We start from the raw sequence: 6,000 nt of genomic DNA, 5'->3' as shown, positions 1-6,000 counted from the left end.
TTGAAGAATTAAAAATGAGCCAATTGACACCCTTTTATCCCTGAACTTATTGTATGACAATGATTGTTCAAGAATTAAATCAGGAACCTACAGCTTTCCTGTACTTTCTGATGGTAGCCCAGAAATTGATGTTAAGTTTTTCCCTGGCCTCTTTGAGGGTTTTTGTTTTCGGTTTCCAGGTATTGTTAGGGAGCTGGCATTGGGTGGGGGTGTGGGTGTTGGGGATTGGGTGCTGAAAACTACCCTTTTCCCCGGCCTCTGCCTCTGTTCCCACCCCCTCTCACTATTCCCATCCCGCCTTGACTCAGTTTTGGCATAGGGATTCCTGGGTGATCCTGGGCCTTGGGTTAGTACGTGAACAAATGAAAAATTGATGGCCTCTACATATCTAGCAGCTCACTATGCTCAGGACTTCTGCTACCAGGTTTCTGAAGACCTATTGATGGCCATGTTAAGTGTTTGAATATGGTCAGGCCACTTTGCTGGAACTAACAGGTGTACTCTGCCTATTCTCCTAGAGACCCCAGTTGTGTCAACTAAAATCCAGCCCAAAATCAGCAATTTGACTGTTTTGTTGAGCAGTGGTTTCTGGTTGTCCATTGGCTGCATTTTACCAAAAAAAACCTATTTTTACAATGTCTTAAAACTAAAACATAAAAGATTTTGAGCCAATCATCATGATTAACCATCAATGGGCATGTCAAAATGTTCTTCAACTGAAATTTTCCATTTATTATGGCGGTGTGCCACAGGAAAATATTATTCATAGGATAATATGTTTATTAGGGCTCATAAAATGCTTGTCTATTGGATGCTGTCTAGTTTTAAATTCTACTTTATGTTGCTTTAGTCTGCCTACTCATTATAAATAGTCTATTATCAGTAATCAAACTATAAAAATCATTCTTCCAAAATAGCCTTATGAAAGATAATGTAGTCTTTCTCCCAGGTCGGCAGCAATAGGCATCCCAATAGTAATACTTTAGAAATTTCCCAGCACAATGTAATATAACTGGGCTGAACAAAGCTCATTTTAATTTGCCACATACACAGTCTGGGTGTGGCAAATGGATTGGGACTATTGCATAACGTGCTAGCAATATATAATGATAACATTGTGGAAATCATTCAAAGAAGGAGATTTGCAACTTATTCTAAAAATATGTGATGCAAACTTAATAACATTAATACTTCTAATCAATAATTTAAAGTGTTGTGGAAGAATCTCTCACACTTCACGCAACGCATGATATTATTATGGTTACCTTGTGTTAATCAAATTTATAAACTTTCTTAGAAGGAAAGGTAAATAAAGGTTAGGATTTACACTTCAAATAAAGACTTACATAGCATGTTGATCATCCCACTTACATCTCTACCAAATTCATATTGTGACCATGTCCTAATGTACTTTTTCTCCATTCTTCTATTCAACCCATCTATCAGAGTATTTCAAAGTTCTGCCAAATGCTGTAATACGTGGTCTATTAATCAGGGTAGGGAACTAAAGTCTGTGAATTAGCATTCCTCAGATATAATTCTCAGAATCTTTGATGACCTTTGTTGTTAAATTTTAAAGACATCTGATTGGAACATGCAGAAAACCCTGTCATCATGGGGTGAAGAACTGTTAGCAAACAAGTGTTCTTGTGGAAAATACTTTAAAAGGTATTTTGTTATAAATGTTGTATATAAACATTTACACTCTTGTTGATGAACAAATAGGTCAACTGAGAATAATTCAGAAATATTCAGTATATCAGGATTATCAGAAGTGTTTTTTTTTATTGATTCATGTGATGCGAGTGTTACTTCTAAGACAACATTTATTGCCCATCCCTGATTGCCCAGAGTGCATTTAAGAGACAACCACTGTGGGTCAGGAATCACATGTAGGCCAGACCTGGTAAGGATGGCAGCTTGCTTCCCTAAAGGACATTAGTGAACCAGATGGGTTTTTTTCCTGACAATCAACAATGGATTCAAGATCATCAGTAGACTTTTAATTCCAGATTTTTATTGAATTCAAACTCCACTATCTACCACAGCAAGATTTGAACCTAGATCCCCTGCCATTAGCTGAATCTTTGGATTAATAGTCTATGATAATACCACTAGGCCATCACCTCCCCATAATGGTGTGTGATGACATGTTTTGCTCAGAGATCACATGAACTTAAGTTTGATTTGGAGTATCACTGAGGTTTGTAAAAGATTTAGCTACAGACACCATAACAGATGATTTAGGATACTCTGTACCATCATGGTTCACAGAATCACAGAACTTCGGTGGAAGAGTCACTTAAATATTAGCTCTGATTTCTCTCCACAGATGCTGCCAGACCTACTGAGCCTTTCCAGCAATTTCTGTTTTCATTCTATCCAGTCCACTCAAGGTTTCCTCTAGGCTTTTTTCTTTTCAAGTAGGATAGTCTCAACTTCTGCGATATATCCTCAAAACTGAAGTTTCTCTTCCTTGGAATCATCTGGATTCTCTCCAGTATATTCACATCGTTCCCATAATGTGGCATGCAGAACTGTATACAATACTTCAGCTAAGGTCTAACAAGTGTCTTGTACAAATTCAATATCACCTTTGCTTTTGTACTCTATGCCCTATTAATAAAACTAAAGAATATTATCTGCTTTATTCACTGCTGTCTACCCTTCAATCTTCAATAGTCTTGCACATATATATGTAGAACCCTTGACTCCTGTTCTTTCTACCAAAACCTTCAACTCAACCTAAAGTTTACTTGTCACCTATCTGCACACTCCACTAATTTGTCTTCTTTTATAGTTTTATAATGTCCTCTTCACAATTTACAATTCTTCCAAGTTTTGTGTCATCTGCAAACTTTGAATTTGTCTCCTGTACATTAAGGTACATCAGAAAAAACAAGGGTTCCAATATCAATCACTACAATTTTTCTCCGGTTTGAAAAGTTCATCACATTCCTGATACCCGAAACATCGAATTCCCTGCTTTTTGGATGCTGCCTGACCTGTTGTGCTTTTCCAGTGCCATACTATTTGACTCCAGTCTGAAAATGTCCATTAGTCATTACAATTTTTCCTATCAAACAATTTTGCACTCACATTGCTATGGTACCTTTTATTCCATGACCGAAAAATTTCCCCACAAGTCTGATTTAATGGTTAAACTCCTAAGGGTACAACATAAAGCCTGAACAGAATTCAACATGCTTTCCATATGTATTTCTATCCTCCGACATACACATTGTTGTTCGTCCATTATCACTGTTCACAACACATCATAAAAAGGTTGTTTCTCTTATGTAACTAGTTTGAGATTTAAAAATCACACAACACCAGGTTATGGTCCATCATGTTTATTTAGAAGCACCACCTTTCGGAGCACCGCTCCTTCATCAGGTCGTTGTCAGACCTTTTGGACTATAACTTGGTGTGTGTGATTTTTAACTTTGTCCACCCCAGTCCAATACCGGCACTTCCAAGTCATAGTCTGAGAGTGACTGAGGTAACTTGAAATTTAACTTCTGGGATTTACAGAGATCAATACAGCCAACATGTTCCACCTGCTGGAGGAACACGAAGTGAAAAGTGTTGTGTTTTTCTGATACTTCACGCTCACAAAACCAAGTATGATTCAAAGGCAAGTCTGTTTTGGTGATCAATGGGAACACCCTAGATACACAAATGTGACACTGCAGTTTTGGCACAAATTTTGTTTTTCTACTGTGTACCTGATGACTAGTTTGTAAAATAGCATTAAAGTATATTTCTCATTTTTTATTTGAATAATATTATAGTAGAAGTTAGTCATGCTATATTATTACTTTTCAGACGTTCCACTTTTGGTCATTTTAAATTACCCAGAAAAAGAAAGAGATAGAATGGTCCGTGAGCACCTCTCTCAGGATAATCGCCTCCATTGTTACAGTACACAATCTCTTCCTTATGTTGGCAAATAACCAAACTTGAAAACAACATATTCATTTCAAAAATTTGAATCGATCAAGGTGTGATGGCTAGAGGGCACAAAGAGAAATCCTAAAGAAAACTGCATTCTCATCTGTATTTTTGTGTTGAAATTTTGTTTATTTTTAAAGTAAACCTTCCTGAACTTTGAAGTAAACCTTCCAGACTTTCTGAAACTCATTCACATTTCAACTAAAGCTGACATTAAAAAAATTAGATTTGAACTGCTTTCAGTTACCTCTGGCCAAGAGAAAACATTGAGACACATTTTGCGCGCAATTCTGGTCTCCTCCCTATCGAAAAAATGTTGTGAAACTTAGATTAGATTACTTACAGTGTGGAAACAGGCCCTTCGGCCCAACAAGTCCACACCAACCCGCCGAAGCACGCCCACCCAGACCCATTCCCCTACATTTACCCCTGCACGTAACACTACGGGCAACTTAGCATGGCCAATTCACCTAACCTGCACATTTTTGGACTGTGGGAGGAAACCCACGCAGACACAGGGAGAATGTGCAAACTCCACACAGTCAGTCATCTGAGGCGGGAATTGAACCCAGGTTTCTGGCGCTGTGAGGCAGCTGTGCTAACCACTGTGCCACCGTGCCGCCCACCGTGCTGCAACCAGCACTTGAAAGGGTTCAGAAAAGATTTACAAGGATGCTGCCAGTGTTGGAGGATTTGAGCTACAGGGAGAGGCTGAACAGGCTGGGACTGTTTTCCTTGGAGCGTTGGAGACTGAGGGGTGACCTTATAGAGGTTTACAAAATTATGAGGGGCATGGATAGGGTAAATAGACAAAGTCTCTTCCCTTGGGTGGAGCAGTCCAGAACTAGAGGACATAGGTTTAGGGTGAGAGGGGAAAGATATAAAAGAGACCTAAGGGGAAACTTTTTCACACAGAGGGTGGTACTTGTATGGAATGAGCTGCCAGAGGAAGTGGTGGAGGCTGGTACAATTGCAACATTTAAGAGGCATTTGGATGGGTATATGAATAGGAAGGGTTTGGAGGAATATGGGCCGGCTACTGAGCAGGTGGGACTCGATTGGGTTGGGATATCTGGTCGGCATGGATGGGTTGGACCAATGGGTCTATTTCCATGCTATACATCTCTATGACTCTATGACTGATCATTCTTTAGTTACCTTAACTTTACAGTGAAAACTCTAATGTATTTCTATACCTGAGTACATGTGACAATAAAAATCTAATTCCAGTGGTGAAATAAATCTGAAGAAGGGCTCATGCCCGAAACGTCGATTCTCCTGCTCCTTGGATGCTGCCTGACCTACTGCGCTTTTCCAGCAACACATTTGCAGCTCTGATCTCCAGCATCTGCAGTCCTCACTTTCTCCTCGAAGATTGTTAATTTAAAGGCAAACTATTCAACCAACATCAGCACATTATCTATGTGTGTCTTTGTTCCATGACTCAAATCAGCTGGTTGAATTGCTTAAATCTACAATTCTGGGATTCTAAGTCAGCTACTGTCTTAAAGTCACAAGAAGAGCCGCTCCACATCATAGCATCTTGAAGGCATGCTCTCCATTTCTCCTTCTTTCAAAAACTTTGTTTCCAGAGAGAATCTCCAACTTTATTTTTCGAGCTAGCCTAAATTCTCCAAGTACAAGAGATATTGTTGCACTTTCCACTGCTATCTATCTGCATCACAGCTCCCAGGAAAAGACCTGCTACAAGGTCAGTCAACTGACAGACTCCCAGTTGGACATTGGCTTGCTGGACACTAGGTCACATAAGGTAATACCAACATATTTGATTTTTTTTTAAAGCAATTTATCATTTGTAACTTGCTTCTTTCTCTTTTTCTTTCTACCTTGTATGCTTGTGTGTGTGTAAATGAAGTAGAAAAGAAATTCTCCCCCAGTTTGAACCTTGGTTATCAGAACACTGATTGTCCAAATTTCGGATTATCTGAACAAGATCTCAAGGTTCCCATGCACGCATAAATTGTGTTATCTGAACATTCGATTATCTGAACAAAATACTCCCCATCCATGTCATTTGGATAATTG

This window comes from Chiloscyllium punctatum, chromosome 37 (assembly GCF_047496795.1).
Source record: "Chiloscyllium punctatum isolate Juve2018m chromosome 37, sChiPun1.3, whole genome shotgun sequence".
Lineage (NCBI taxonomy): Eukaryota > Metazoa > Chordata > Chondrichthyes > Orectolobiformes > Hemiscylliidae > Chiloscyllium > Chiloscyllium punctatum.
The sequence above is the reverse complement of the archived record's forward strand: the minus strand, read 5'-3'. Positions refer to the sequence as shown.